The 16,400-nt window shown below is 55.0% G+C and overlaps 1 protein-coding gene across 1 annotated transcript in view; it reads right to left on the bottom strand.

Moving 5' to 3' along the window:
- PRDM11 (PR/SET domain 11) overlaps positions 1–16,183 on the bottom strand; it is an 89,198-nt gene extending 73,015 nt beyond the window's left edge. The window contains exon 1 of the mRNA XM_082410413.1: positions 15,946–16,183. The gene's annotated coding sequence lies outside the window, so the exon portion shown is untranslated. The remainder of the gene's footprint in view (positions 1–15,945) is intronic.
- Between the last annotated feature and the right edge of the window lie 217 nt (positions 16,184–16,400).

The raw sequence follows: 16,400 nt of genomic DNA, 5'->3' as shown, positions 1-16,400 counted from the left end.
TGGATGAAAGACGGGTGCGGGGAACTGACAAGCAAAACGTGTGTGTGAACCACCCAGCAGGCTGTGAGCGTCCCACAGGAATACAGGGGTCCCGCACGAGCTCGGTCACAGCGCTCACCCTCAGCCCCTCTGGCCCCTGGCTTTGCCCAGAGGAAGCCCAAGGCCAGCCACGGGTGACACCCCACAGCCACCCATGCAGAGGGAACTTGCCTCTGTCCCCGGGGCTGGGCAGCTGCACGCCAGTGAGACAGCTCAGAGCCACACCCCACTCCCAGGACGGGTCAGAGCAGCTCAGAGGCACCGTCTCCCCAGAGGGACCGCAGCTGCCATGGGCCGGCCCTGAGCACAGCACTTTCAAACATCACCGCACTGGACCCTTCCCATCAACACTGGAGAAAAGGTGGCTGGGTCCTCACTTTACTGACACTCAGAGAGGCTGAGTCGCTTGTCCAAAGCCTCACATCCATTCACGCAATTATTCACTCGACAAGTGTATACCAAGGCCCACCATGCGCCATGCACGGTGCCAGGATGAGACAGGCATGTGTGGCCCTCCTGGCCGTGAGAGGTCTTGTAGTGGTTCATGGGCAACCTCGAGCCACTCTGCTGGGATTCCAGTCCCAGCTTCACCCCCATATGTCCTTGAGAAGTCACCTCTCTGCACCTCAGCTTCCTCAGTAAATGGAGAATAATAATGGTGTCTACCTCATGAGGTTATTCTGAAGATTAAGTGAAATATTATGGGTCAAGACTTAGAATAGCACCTGGCACATAGTAAGCACTCAATAAACATGAACAGTTATTGTTGAGCCAGGACGCAAGCCCACCTCCCTCTGACGCCAGCAGCCATGCTCTTAACTCAAAGCTAGGCCGGCTCAGTGTCCGAGGTGTGTGTGACCCATCAGCATGACTGGTGAGGGTCTACAGTAAGAATCAGAAGGTGGGTTCAAGTTTCCCCTCTGCTAGCCGCCAGCTCAGACCAGCGCCTGGGCCTTTCTGAGCCTTGCTTCCTCCAGTCTTAAAATGTACCCCGTGATGGCTGCTCTCCTGCCTCCCTGGAGAAGTACCCAGAGTCCCCAGGGTTGCTGCAGGCCGCTGCCCACACCACAGGACAGGCCCAGAGAGCGAGCCTTCTCCCCAGCAGGGCACATGGCTTCAGCTGAAGCAGCCACACTCTGTCCCCTGCCACCTCTGGCTACTGAGAGGGTTTGTGGCTGGTGCTGGGGAAGGGCTGGGCCCCGGGCCAGTGACGGTGCTTCTCGCCTCTCGGGAAATAATCCCAACCCTCTGTGCTCATTGACCACACATGCCACAGACCAGAGGGCAAGAGGTCAAGCAGGGCTGCCCCGCTGGGCACCTTCCGCCAAGACATCACGTTGGGTGGCCTCGTGAAAAAGAACTGAACAAGGAGCCAGACGGCCTGGGTACATTCTCAACCCTGCCAGCGGCTGACTGTGTGGCTTTGGGAAAGTCACTTGACGTCTCTGGGCTTCTGATTCCACATATGTGAAATGGCCTTGACCAAGCTGCCGACTTCAGAGAGTGGCTGTGCAGAGCTGGTTAGTTGGTGGCCTAAAGGTGGTTTCGAACCTGAAAGGGGGTCGGGGGGGGGATGGAGGTGTGAGAAAAAGAGCAAAGGGGCCATCCTTTCCAGCACTAAATATACAGTCACCTGCGGAGATTTGCCCCACGGGCTGAAAGGTAAACCCAGGCCTGGACCAGCCAGTGTGGCCCAGAGGGGCCCCGGGGCTCTCAGGGGAGAGCCTGGCCCCAAGCTGCTTTCTTCTCCTGCCCACCCTGCAGGCCAAGGGAGATCAAATCCCCGGCCACAACAGGCCCCATTGAGAGTCGGTAAATCTGCCCGAGGTGTGGGGTTATGTTACCAGGTTCCTGGCCACCACCACTAAGCGAAGGGTCAGGCTGACCTCCTTCCCTCCCAGTAGGCCCCGATCCAGAACCTACAGGACCAAGCCAGGCAGAAATCGGATCACCCACTGCATTCCCAGGCAGCAGCCTCCTCTGGGAAATCGGTGAACAGTGGGATGAAGCTGTCGCAAAGACCGGAGCCATCCCAGGCTGCCCACGGGAGCACAGGCCCTCTGCGCACCAAGGTGGGCCTGGACCTAACGCAGACAGGAGACCCCAGGGTAATAATATTATTTGGATTTTATGAGCATTTTGCACCTTATACATGTTAGTTTACTTGGTCCTCACAGAAGCACCATGGTACGCATGCTATTGTCATCTGTATTTTACAAAGGACGAAACTAGGCACCGAGAGGTTAAGTCCATTTCCCAGAAACACCAGGATTTGAACCAAGGCATCTGGATTCCAAAGTTCACTTATCACAACAGCCACCTGAGAGAGGAGTCATTCAAAAACACACCTTTTGAGTAACGCTAGAAAAACCCAAGTGTGAAAGAGAAAAGACTCCAGGGGCCATGGCCATTGTTTCCAGCTCTCTGGGGACTGCCAGAGGGCACAGGGGCAGATTTTCTCTCTGGCTAAAGAAGGGATTCAGGAATAGTGGGAGACCCACAGGGAGACATTTGGTTCTGTGCAGAGCCTCAGGGGACAGATTTTAAATATTGCACAATAATTTGTTAAAAATGCAACTGGCTCCCATAACCCAGCAGTAGCTGCTACAGATATGACCAAAGAGGCACAAGAATAAAATCAGAATTAACCTAAATGTCCAGCAGTTAGAGAATGGTTAAATAAGTGACGATCCTCTCCACTGATATACTACTGTCTATTAGTTTAAAAAAAAAAAGAAGAAGAAAAACAATATGGTAAGCTCACTGTGTAAAACTATGACTAGATTTCCTAGATCCAATGTTAAGTGAGAAAAGCAATTTGAAGAATGAAACCATTTGTTTAAACACACATATGCATGCACACACACACACACGCACATGCTATAATGGTACATATTCCTATAGGTTCTGTGTGCGGTGCATAGACAAAGATCTAGACGGATATATACCGAAGTAATAACAGTGATGATTAACCTTGCAGAGGAGGCTGGAATGCTACGGTTATCAAGGAGACTATATTTCACTTTTTAAATATTATTTGATTTTTTTACAGCAAAAATGTATCCGTATATCCCTTATATAATTAAAACATAGTAAAACAACATAAAAAAGACACAACGAGCTGTCTTGGAAACAGTGAGCTACTGGTCCCTGGAAGTGTGCAAGCATGTGCATTGGGGTGGAGGGATTTACCACAAGCATAGGTGGGTCTAGCCCTTCTGGACTTCACAGCCTCATCAGGGGAGTAGAGCAAAGCCCTTACTGTCCCTGCATCGTGAGCGGCTTTAAGGAAGCACAGAGAATCGGATCTTGGAGGAGGGAGAGGCCAGGAGTTGTGGACGCTCACTGTGACGCAGTCAGAGGCACACAGGCCAGCTACCAAGTCCACCTCCAGCTGTACAGCTCCACCCCTCCCCTTCTCCCAATAACACCCAGCCCTGGCCCCTCTGTCCCAGCAGCCCCCAGCCCCTGGCCAGCATGTCTGGCGTCAGCCTCAGACTCCCAGGGTGGGGGCCATGTCTTTGGGAAGACCTCACACTGGGGACAAGAATTCAGGAAGGAAGGAGGAAGTGGATGTAAAATGCTTATAGGGCTGAGCGCCCCTGACTGTGACACTGAGCCCAGGCAACAGCCCAGGTCACATGAGGAGCCCTAATCCCCTACAGGCGGATCCCTAGCCGCAGCCAGACCCCTAGCCCTAGTCAGGCACGTAACAAGCCAGTACCGGTGAAGCTCTTACCTTCAAGACAGCTACAGCATCAAGAAAAGAGTCAAGCGATATAGCTCTGAGTCCCAGCTCAGCCCCTGACTTCTTACAAGACCTTAACAAAGTCACCGAACCTGTGGAGCCTCAACTCCCTCATCCGCAAAATGGGCTCACAGTATCCACCTCCCAAACTTGCTGTGTAGATGAAACATCATCCGTGTAGCCCCTTTGTGAACCATACGGACTCCCACAAAACACACGGCCTCATCCATGCCGCGGACAGAAAAGGAGGTGGCAACATCTTATCGCCAAAGGCAGCCACACTTGCTGCAAGACAGGAGTGAGTCCAAAAGGGCAGGGGAGCCTTTCTTGGCTACTGTCCTGGGCCGAGGGCCAGGGTGCTTGCGGGGAGGGCAGGGAGCCACCGACAGGTGCCCGGGCGGAGTCCGGTTTCTACCTGAAACTGGGGGCAGGGTCTCCTGGGAGCCAGGCCGGCGTGTCCTTCCCTCACTGCTAGCCCAGGGAGCCGGGGCAGGGGCGGACGACAGACCCACAAGGGCAATCAAGGGGAGGAAGAGCAAAGCTCAGTCACTGCCAGAAGGGGCGAGCAAAGGGCCGGCCTCGGAGGACTTCACCTGGGAGGCAAAGCAGTACGGGCCACGCAGAACTGGCTCGGGGTCCTGTGAGGACAGGGGCTGCCGAGAAGCAAGAAGGTCCCACCTGGCACTCACAGTGAAAAGTGCCAGCTCTGGGAGAGGGTGGGGCAGCAGGACGAAGCCTGAGGTGGTCCAGCTGCCCCAGAGCTGCCCCCTCCTGCCTCAGGGAGACCCAGGGCTGTGGCAATACTGAGTCCAGCGTGGGGCCAGCCCACGGCACAGAGGGCCAGGGAGGTCTGAGGACAGAACCCTCCAAGCACGACCAAGGCCCCTGTCAAAACCAAAGCACCAAATGTAAAATAGAGAGCTAGCGGGAAGCAGCCGCATAGCACAGGGAGATCAGCTACGTGCTTTGTGACCACCTAGAGGGGTGGGATAGGGAGGGTGGGAGGGAGGGAGATGCAAGAGGGAAGAGATATGGGGACATATGTATACGTATAACTGATTCACTTTGTTATAAAGCAGAAACTGACACAGCATTGTAAAGCAATTATACTCTAATAAAGATGTTAAAAATATATATATATAGTTGGATTAATATCTACAAAAAAAAAAAAAACATCCCAATGACTCCTCCTGCGAACGCCTCCCCAGCCCCATCGCCTCCCCAGCCCCATCGGGCAGGATCCCAGGCAGCTGGACTCCCCGCTGAATGGCAGCCAGCCCGGCGGGGAGCTGCAGGGAGGGAGCCAGAGGCTGGGCCACCTTGAACAGGGCCCCAGGGAGGAGGGCGTAGGTGGGGCTGGTGGGAGGCGCGCTCCGCACAGCTCCCTCCTAGGCAGGCCGCCACGCTCTCCGTGGACCTGTGGCCACATGCAGGCCCAGGTGCACGTTGGTCTGTTCCCAGGGGCCCTGGGACGGGGCAGGTCGCCTCCTCTCGGAACAGGAGGCTGGGTCAGAGCTCAGGACCACAGCAGCGACTCCGCTGCCCCGACACTGCGCCGCTCTGCCAGTCGGCCCAGGTGGGGACATCAACTCTCCCTCATCACCTCAACCACGTGTTCACCGCTCAGGTCTCAAAGGCGGGCCTCAGCTCAGCTCTGGCCCATCAGAGGGTTCACGCAGGAAGCAACTTCAGGCTGCCGTCCACTGCTCACGTCCTATACGGACCCAAGCCATCACACACCAGGCTCCTGGCGCCTGGCCAACCCCCAAACTCAGCTACAGACCTCAGGCCTGGCTCCTCCCGCCCGCACTCACTCCTAGGCGGTGGCTGGCACAGCCCCGGTGAGCTCGCAGCGCTGGCAGCGTGGGGCGGTGGAGACAAGAGGGTTCAGCCATGGCCACCCGACCACCCCAGATGCCACCCCACTGACCAGGACAGCCTGGGAAGGCCTGCTGCTTACGCCAGAGGCCAGCCTGCCTGTCCAGCCAGGACTGACTCCCAGGGCAGCCAGGCACCGGCAGAGCTACGGGGTCTGCTTACTAGCAACCTACCCCACTGCGTACCAAGAAGCAGCCTTCCTCAAGGGTGAAGACCGAAAGGAAACTCCACGTGATGGCCCCTTCAGTCCTTTAAAGCACCTACTCAGCGTGACCTTACCTCCCACCTCAGGATCTCTGTCTCCAGGACAGTCTTTAGGTCTCAACTCCTTAGCCTGGCCTTCAGGGCCTTCCTGGGCTGGCCCTAACCTGCCCCTCCAGGGCCATTCAGCCACCTCTTCTCCAAACACCCTGCTCACGTGCCGTTCCCTGAACCCTGGGATCCTCATGTTGCCTGACTTTGCACATACTGTTCCCAGTGCTGACAATGTCCTTCCCTCTTCCTCCACCGGGCAAACTCTTACTCCTCCTTCAAGGTCCAGCTTGACATCACTTCTGGGAAGCCTAACTATGCTCTCCCTCCCCCACTGCCAAGGCAGAATACTTGCTCCCTTCCCCACCCTGTCTCTGAGCAGCAGGGCACTTCCTACCTTCAATCACAGTTAGGATCTGGGCCAGAGCTGCTCAAACTATTTATGGTAAAGAAACATTTTTTTTTTGTAAGTTTTCCAATCTGCTGCCCACTGATGCTTTTGTAAATTACAATAAAAAATGGCGTGGCAGTGTCAAGTTGCAATATGAGTTTCTCAACACTTACTCTAATGTCTGTACCTGTCTCACTGCAGACCAGTAACACAGAGCTCATGGACGGGCGGTAGTCTGCAGACCACCCTCTCCATGGCACTGGCAGGGCTCTGTGTTCCCGGCGCAGGGCCCATCAAATTATGTCTATGTTTGGACCTCCAGAGCCCAAAGGGGTGCTCCATGAACATCTACTGGCTCAAATATTGCATGGGAAGGTCCCAGCAACCCTGTAACAGGTGCACTACCTGTGCTAGGCATCCCCATTTCTCAGGTGAGCATGTAGAAGCACACAGAGGGTGACTGGCCTGATGTCACAACTGGCCCACATTGGATCTACCCAAAAAAGAATTCAGAGTAATGATAGTAAAAATGATCCAAGATCTCAGAAAACAAATGGAGGCACAGATCTAGGAGATACAAGAAATGTCTAACAAAGACCTAGAAGAACTAAAGAACAAACAGAGATGAACAATACAATAACTGAAATGAAAACTACACTAGAAGGAATCAATAGCAGAATAACTGAGGCCGAAGAACGAATAAGTGAGCTAGAAGACAGAATGGTGGTGATCACTGCCACGCAACAGAGTAAAGCTGGCCCACGCTGTACTCTCTCTGTACTGCCCAGCATCACAGGGGCAGACTTTTGGAAACTGCAAGCCCTCAAGTCCACCATTCCCTCCAGCACAGGCTCCTGACAGCATTTCCCATTGCAGTAACAGTGAGGTAGCCCCATGCAGTGGTGAAGAGCTCAGCCTCCGGAATCAGACCAGACCTGGGTTCAAATCCTGGCTCAGCCTTTCATTGCTGTGTGGCCTTGGGTACGTCACTTCACTTCTCTGGGCCTCCATGTTTCCTCTGTAAACTGAGGCTAGTAACATGAGTCAGGCAGCACCCTGCTTCAGGCAGAGCCCATACACACCTATAAGCCCCATTCAGGTTTGGCTGTTACCGATGTGTATAAAAGGCCTGGGACGACCCAGTCGGAAACTCTTGACCTGGATCTTCCCTTTCTGCTCCTCTCCCCGAAAGACCCCACATCTTCTCTTGGGAGTAAATTCTTCCTGGCTGCTGAGTTTGCTGATCTCCTTTGATGATCTCACCGCCCTGCCCTCCCCACCCCAGGCTAAGGGGCTTCTCCCTTCTCACCCTGCCCCCCTCCCTGGGACACCTTAAGCCTCTGATCCTCTTCACCTCCTCTCCAAATACCAGCCCCCTCTGGAACACAGCTGGTCTGAGGAGGGTCCCTGCACCACCCCGGGAAATGCCCCCTGTCTGGTTGGGTTAGAGCAGTGAAGAGCCGGGCTGTGAGGTGGGGTCGGGCCCCAGCCTGCAACTCCACCCTCACCCACCCAGAGCCCACCTGCCCTGTACCTTAGGCCATGACAACGTTGAGTCCACCCCAACTGGGTCCCGGTCGGCTGTCCCTACAAGAGGCTCACTCCCTGCTGGGGCTGAGGGTCCGGTGGGCTGCTCCCCATGCCCCTCAGCCATCCTGGAGCCTCTCAAGCTGGCCGTCTCCATCCCCTGGGCATCGGGCAGCAGGATCCCTTCCTGCTTCTCAGCACTTTTCCTTGGGGAAAGTACAAGATAGTGGGAGAAGCCACTCTGGGAAAGCTGACATCGTGGGCGTGGTTCCATATTTACTTGCTCAGTGACGTCCACTGCAGCCCAGCCCAAGACAAGTTGATATCCTGCCTGCCGATCCCTCTCGCCCCCAGCCCTGCCCAGGAGAAGGAGCCCACTGGTCACCAGCCCCTCCTACCCCGAGTTCCTTCATGCACATCACCCGGGGTTGCTGCCTCTGTCCCCTCAGGACTGGGTGAGCTCCTGCCGCTACAGATATTCAAGCAGTGGCCGGACAGCCTGTCCTTTTGGAGGGCAGGGCACCGAGACTAGGCCAAACGCTCTCAGAGGTCCCCATTCCGCTCTAATTCCAGGAAGTGGAGGCCTGGGGTGCGGAGGAAGAAATGCTAGATGTGGGGTTAGAATTTTAGCTCGGTCACTCCCTAAATTGTATGACCTCCGGCAAGTCACTTCCCATCTCTGATCTCAGTTTTTTCAGCTATAAAATGGGGGTCATGAGAGCTGGTCTGCCTGCCTCAGAGACTAATGATAAAGGATCTGGGAGAAGTTTGAAGTCAAGAAGAGAGTCCTGGGTTGCCCTTATGGATCAGGCGGGATGGGGAAGAATGAGGGGTGGAAGGGAAAGCCCTAGAAGGCACTGAAGGCTCCAGAAGCCCAGGCTTGCCTCACTTTGCGAACAGGGTCCCCACCCCTCAGCACCCACCCCTGATCTGAGGCTGACGCTGGGGAACAGGATGGCCAGCAGCCCTCGTCCTTCTCCACCTCCGCCCCCGCAGCCCAGAGTCATTGCACGGCAGGCTCTTGGCTTGTCCGGATGCGCCAGCAAGATCTGATCCACGAGGTCCCTGGGTGGGGAGAGGGTCCTGGGTGGGGAGAGGGTCCTGGGTGGGGAGAGGGTCCTGAAGCCGGCTGTGTAAACCAAGAGCTTATAAATCAAATCCTGGTTTGAAAGCACCCAGGGAACCTGCTGGGAATTGTTACATAACACAAGGAGGCAACCCCTAAAGCCTCCTTTGTTGATGTGGGTTTCTCCAGGTGATTGGAAAGATTAGATTATGACTGTGGGATCTGAAGCTAGTCACGTATCCTCTCTGAACCCAAGTTTCCTCATCCAGAAATGGATGTAGAAGAGACCTCACGGGGCCGATGTCAAGTGCCCTGATGCTCAATACGTGTTCCTCTTAACACGTGGTCCTGAAAACAGGGAGGAAAAGGTTTTCTTCCACAGAAGGTGATGCAGGACTGACATTACCGTCTCCATGTACAGAAAGGGAGACTGAGGCCCAAGCACGGTTGGCCTTGAACACAAGCCTGTGGGGGTGGGTAAGTGTCTGAAGGTGTGGTCCAGTCACCTTCAAGTAGAGACCCCCCCCCATGACTCATCCACTGTCGCACATTCAGGCACTGCTGTCCCCAGCAAGGGGCACAAGATTATTTCCGTGCCCTAGGGCATGCCTCCCCTGTGGTCATGACCTCACACCCGAGGAGGTGGCCCCGGAGCCGTCCCCGTGCCACACTGGTGCTCGGTGCTGCTTCCTCAGGAGCCTCTGCGAGGCCAGCACCATTATCACGCCTGCTGTGCAGATGAGGAGACAGGCAACCCCCAGACAGGCAGCCTCTTACCCACATCTCCCAGCTGCCAGGCGCAGGGGCAGGAATGAACCTGAGGTCACACCCGCCTCAAGGGCATAGCGCTGTCCCCGCCCACACTCTCCCTCTCAGTGGCCCCCACCAAGAGGCCAGCCCAAGGCACTTTGCTGCGTCTTATCTGGGGGTGCCATGGCTACTCAGAAATGAAGCCAGACACACTCTAGGAAGTCTGCAGCCCCCAGAACTGTGCCCCAAACCATCTGCACTGAGCCTCAGTGTGGAGGACCAAGTCCTCACCTCCTTCTTCCACCTTCCCTTTCGGAATGGCCATCACCATGCCCATCCTCATCCTCATCCTCTCCTACCTTGACTACTGTAACAGCCTCCTAATCGGCCTCCCTGCCTCCAGCCTCACACCCAAGTTGCTGCTGCTGCTGATTTCTGGGACCTGGACCTGCTCTCCACGTCAGCTTTCTCGTCATAAAACCCTCTGAGGTTCCCAGAGGCCCCACAGACAGAGTATAAACTCCTCAGCATAGCAGTCATAACCTTTCACAATCTGGCTGGGATAGAGCATCGGGGTTAGGTGGGAGGGCTCAGGAGCCAGAAGACCTGGGTTCAAATCCCAGCTGTGCTGCTTACCAACTGGGAAACTTTGGGCAAGTTACTCCACCTCTCTGAGCTTTGGTTTCCCAAAGGGAAATAATAGTGTCAGTAGAATGGGGAAATAATAGTACCAATATCAGGGTACTGCTGGGAAGATGAAATAGAAAATGTGTTCTGAAGTACTTTGCACATAGTAAGTGCTCAATTCATTCATTCATTCCACAAATATGAGGCCTTACTATGTGCTCTGCACTGTTCATGCAGCACTGAAGAAAGCTGACAAAACTCCCCGCTCTCCGGGAACTTACAGCATAATTAAAGGAGGCAGCCAAAGACAACATATTGATAAATAAGTAAAACACAGGGCGTGTTATATGTGCTATGCACTAAGGAGAAAAAAAGCAGGCAAGCAGAGGAGGATAAGGGGGCAGGGGTTGCAATTTTAAATGAGAAAGTGCCCACAAGAAGGTGACATTTGAGCAAATCCTGATGGAGGTGAGGGAGCCTGCCATGGAGATAATGGGTAAGAGTGTTCTAGCAGCGGGAACAACCAGTGCAAAGGCCCTGAGGCAGGATCAGGACTGGTGTGTTAGTCATATTACTATTATCATCACTGTTATTCTCTTTCTAGCCTCATCTCCCTCCACCTCCTCCCTTACCCACACTCTCCAGCCAAATGAACCACCCAAGCCTCTCCAAGCCATTCCGTGTGCTCATGCCTTTGTACAAGCCTCATCCCACACTAAAATGCCTCTCCCCTTTCTTTCCAACTCCTACTTATCCTTCAAAACCCAACTGAAAGGCCTGCCCCTTAGGGAAGCTTTCCTTGACTTAAGAGTCGATGGCTGTCTCCCTTGCATCCTTCTGCTATAAACTGTAACTGCCTGGTTAACTGCCCACCTCCTCCCACTGGTCTGTGAGGGGCAAGGACTGGGTTCCACACTGCACGCCCAAGCCCAGCACAATGCCTCACTGTGTGCACTGACCACCTGATGAATGAAGGAAGAACTGAAGGATGCCCCAGGCCTCCCCTCTTAAAGAGCCTTAGCCCCGGCGACGCCACCACGAGTGTGACTGCCCCTGTGAACACTGGCCTTTCCAACGCAGATACAAATCTGCAATAGGAAACAGGCTTTTTAAAAATAACAGCACATTTTTCTTTTTTCTTCATTGTTTTTTTTTTTCTTTCTGCACGGCTTATTTTTCTGGTGCAGCCCCGGGGCCAGCTGCAGGGAACTCCCTCCCAGGCCCCACTCTAAGAACATGGAGCTCTGGGGCCTCTAAGGACTCCCAGGCCAGAACAGGGGTGGAAAGGCACCAGATGCCCTGGCACCAAGGCCACCAGGCACCTCTGAGCCAGGAACCCCTTTTCTCAAACCCCAACGTTAGGTGGATGTTACCTCCTGGAAACTTTATAATGCCATGTGACATTTCCAAAGGGGCTTCTCCTTGGTGGGTCTGGGGTTCCCTGCCCTCACTCTAAGAGGGCATCCCGAGGGAGATGGCATCAAACTACCAGCGTTCCAATCCTGGCCACACTGCTGTGTAACCCTGGGTCCCTGCCATCACCTCTTGGGGCCTCAGTTTCCCCATCTGTGAAATGGAAATAATAATACCAACCTTGTTTTCTGTGTAGGGTATGTGACATGCTTAGGACCACACCTGGCACACAAGAAGCCCTCAGTAAATATTAGCTGCCTTCATCATCATTATCTTCATCTTCATCAGCCCTAGATCTCCTACTGTGTGGTCCCTTCACTGAATCATACGCTCCATAGATCAGAGACCTCAAGGATCTGTTAAATCTCACCCTCTTGGCCTTTCTGGAATTTTCCCTCGTACACTCTAGAAACATGGTCCTTCTGGGGCATGGACACCTGTTAAGTATGGGGAGCTTAGGATCTGCACTCTACGGGCCACTTTTCCTCCCACACCTGACACCTCCTTGCAGCTGGACCCACCTGCCCATACTCCAAGGAAGCAGCGTTTATTAATCCTGTCCTTAGCCCCCAGCACATTGTGAGCCCCCAGCCAATGCTCAGGGATTTATCAGAAGGTATTCCGTGAGCAGCTCTCATGCACAGACACTGGAGGTGCAGCGGCACACACACCCCAACCCAGGCCCTGCCCTCGCAGAGCTTACGGTCTGATGAAAGAGTGAGACTGCAAGCAGTAATTACAACAATAAATGTAAAATTGCTACTAAAACGAGTGCTATAAATGCGAGGTACATGGGGCCATGAAAGGCCCTAATAGGGAGTTCGACCTAATCTGGGAGGGCTTCCCTGAAGAGGTGACGCTAAAGCTAAAAGATGAGGAAGAGGCCTACGAGAGGAGTGGAATGCATGGTCAGGGCAGAGGGGGCAACATGAGGATAGCACCATGTTAGGCTAACCATGGTAAATAGGGGGAGGCAAGACGGTGTCCCCATAGCATCTGGAGGGCAACTTAAGGATTTCTGTCTTTCTCCTAAATACAGTGGGAGTCCCTGAAGGTTTTTCAGGCAGAGGTTGATAGACTCAGATTTATTTGTCAAAAAAGCTCACCCTGGCTGCTGAGGATGAGCTTTTCCTGTGTGTGTATACTTGTCTCTGCCTGGAATGCTCCCCTACTCTCTGTATCAGTCAGGACAGGCTAGGTTATGCTGCAGTAACAAACAACCCGTAAATCTAAGTGGTTGAAAACAACAAAGGCTTCATTATCACTCATGCTGCATGTCCATCATGGGGCACCAAGGGACTCCACTCAGGTAGTAACACGGGGACCCAGGCTAGCAGAAACAGCCACCACCCCACCTCCTGCCAGTTGCCACACCACAGGAAACGAGCACTCAGGAGGGTCTCACACCAGCAACTAGATGCTTTGGCCCGGAAGTGGCATGTGTCACCGTAGTTCACAACTCACTGGCCAGTCACACAGCCCCACCCAACACAAGGGGACCTAGATTCAACCCTACATGTGCTTGGATGAACTGGAAATATTTAGGGGGTAGCATTAAGGACCACCAGACACTCTCCCTCTCCATCTTGCCCTTCCCCGGCCTTAACTCATTCATTAGATCACAACTGTTTCAGTATTCCAGAAGGAGGGACCAGCATGTGCAGGCGAGAATACGGAGTACAGAGAGATCTAGGGGAGGTGGGAGATGAGGCCAAGGAAAGGGTAGGGGCCAGATTACTCAGAAGCTTCTAGGTTATGGTAACAATTTGGTTCTTTATCCCAAAAGCACTGGGAAGACTTCTCAGTGCTTTACACAAAAATGGGGAGCTTGCTGTGATCTTCTTTGGAACAGATCACTCTTACTGCCATCCTGAGACTGGCGTGGAGGGGAGGTCACAGGTGGACAGTTAGGAGGCTAGTGCTGTTGTCCTGGGGATAGACAGTGGTGGCTTGACCAAGACACTGGGGAAGAGAAGACGGAGAGGAGTGTACGGATTCAATTTATAGGTTAAAGTTCCCTAGATCTGGAGATACAGTGGATTGCGGTGAGGGAACGGAGACACAAAGGTTTCTGCCTTAACGACTAGCAGAATGGTGGTAGCCGTGGCCAAGATGAGAGCCCTGGAGGAGGTTTAGGGAGGAAGATGATGGGACAGCCTTGGAATCCATGTGTTGGTTATAACTGTGAAATGGTCAAGAGAACAGACAGAGGAGGCAGCTGAATAAACAGGAATGACTCCTGACTCCTCATTCAGTGGTCTTTACTTCCTTCATACTTGCCAATAATTTAGAACTAGGGAAACCTCGCCTCCCCTCCCCCACCCAATTTAAGTCCAGGTGAGGAAAGATTCAGATGATTGTAGTCTTAACTTGACACCAAGGAGAACAAATTTATGAAACACATCAATTCAAAGGGTCTGGAGGACAGAACTGTAACTCAGGTCAGAGTAGTATATAAGTGATGGTTGTGATGGCTGACCAAGGGCTCCTGGGACCAGTGAGGGGAGCCCCTCATCTTTGAATATGTCTCTAGGGAAGGGAGAGTAGACCCTGCCCCAGCTGTTCCTTGGAAGCCCCGTCAGTTTGGGACTGAATGGACCTAGGTGGGGCTTGTTGGACAATCCTGATATTCCCAAGAGAGTGCTCTGCAATAATCCCAGGCAGAGAGAACAACACTTCTTATATCATGTGTGGCCCCCGGGCTAGGCATTTTCTCTGTGCTCTCATTTAATCTCACAGCTGACTGGCCAGGCAGGCTTTGTTAGCCCCACTTTAGGGATGGAGAAGCAAGGTCCAGAGAGGTCAAAAGTAACCGTGCCAAGTCCAAAGTCGCATATTAGTATGAAGGGGAGGAAGGACTCCAGTGGAGAAGCCCCTTTTCATTAAACTAAAGCAATAGGCCTGGGCTCTATTCCCAGACACGTGCCCACACAGAAATCTGCTTGCCCACCTCTCAGAGCGTTGGTGGGTGAAAATCATGCCCCACTCCCCCTGAAAGGAAACACAGCCTGTTACTTTTGCCCCATGGACCTCACAACCCTAACCCCTTTCTTCCTCTCAAGGGGAAATGTGGGCAAAGGCCAGCTTGGGTGCCAGAGGCATCACGCTCCATGGAAAATTCTTTTGCCCCAGCACAGATAAAACCCCCATTTTATAGGGTTTCCAGGCATGGAGAGCAATCTCTCATTATTGCCTCCTGTCCCCGCGGACAAAGAACTGGGTGTGTTTCCTTCAACCACTCTAAATTATATACCACAGCCTTTCTCCACATGAAGCAAACGTCTAAGAAGAGAGGTTTAACATTTTTCTCCCCGAAGTCCCAGCCCACCCCTGGGATCTAAGCCCCTATCGCCCAACCCCATACAAGACACAAGCAACTTTTCCGCCAGCACTGCTCAGCGCTCGAGACATTTGTATTCTCCTTGCAGTCATTTGCCTAGGGCGTGCTGGCCTTGACCGGAGAAAGGTCATCGGCCGCTAAGTGCCTGCAGAGCAGAGCACCTTGGGGATCGCGAGTGGGGGATGGAGGCTACACTCCGGACATTTCCCGAAGAGTCTACACCGCAACTAAGATGGAAAATGTATTAAAGAAACAGCCCCCGGCGCGGCCACGTTTAGCGGGAAATCGTGCGGCGCGTGGGAAGAGGCCCCACTGCACCCCGGCAGGACCCGTGCCCCCCAAATCAGCCCCCGGGCGCCGAGCCCAAAGTGCCCCCGACAACTAGGCCAGCGGCGGCGGCGAGCCCTCCAGCCTTCGGCGCTCCGCCCCGCCCGTGTCACCGCGTTCTCATTCCGAACGCTCGGCCCGGGCGGCCGCTCCCATTGGTCGGCGGCCACATCCGTCAGCGGGCGGCACGTCGGCGCAGAGAAAAGGCTACATTGTAACAAGGCGAGCGAGCTAGGAGCTAGCGGGGAGGAAGGAGGCGGAGGGGCGGCCCCCGAATCCCACGGCGGCGGCGGCGGCGGCGGCGGCGGCGGCGGCGGCGGCGGCGGCGGCGGCGGCGGCGGCAGAGGCAGCGGCAGCAGCTACCTGCCGAGGGTTAACCCACCTCGGGGCCAGGGCGAGCCGTCCCCCCGGTCCGCGCCCGCGCCGCCCGGGCCCCCCGCACTGCCCGCGATGACTCCCCCGGCCGCCCGCCACCCCCGAGGCCGCTCGCAGCCCCTGCACCGGCGGCCCCCGCGCGCGTTGGCAAACTGCCGAGCGCTTTCCGAAGCCATTTTCAATGGCCACATTGGCTACCGGGGCTGACTCACCTTCCCGGGAATGCTGCGGCAGCCGCGGGGCCCGAGCGGCGCGGGCGGCCCGGCGGGCGGCTCGGCGGAGGCGGCGCGGCCCGGGCTGGCGGCCCCCGCGGCGGGAGCGGCCGCGCTGCGGACGCGCTGGTCCCCGGCGAGGCAAAGTTTCAGCGCCAGCCTCGGCGCGGCGGCGGCGGCGACTCGCTGCTGCTCTCCTCCCCTGCTTTGACCACCATCTTATTAGTACAGGAAATGACATGGAAAACGGAAGAAAGCGGCGTTTGGGGCAGACGCGGACCCCCCAATTCAGGGGCCGGAGCCGGGACTCACCAGCCGCGTCCCAACCCGGCCCCGGAGAAAACTCCCGGGGCCCCCTCGGTCCCCGCCCCGCGCCCTGCCCGGAGGGGGGAACCTGGCTCCTCGAACCCAAAAGGAGAGGGCGACTTTTATAAACCAGCCCGCGGAGAAATCGA

The sequence above is a fragment of the Balaenoptera physalus genome, assembly GCF_965194825.1.
Source record: "Balaenoptera physalus genome assembly, chromosome: 10".
Classification (NCBI taxonomy): domain Eukaryota; kingdom Metazoa; phylum Chordata; class Mammalia; order Artiodactyla; family Balaenopteridae; genus Balaenoptera; species Balaenoptera physalus.
Note: the sequence above shows the minus strand (reverse complement) of the source record. Positions and strands in the feature narration are given on the sequence as shown.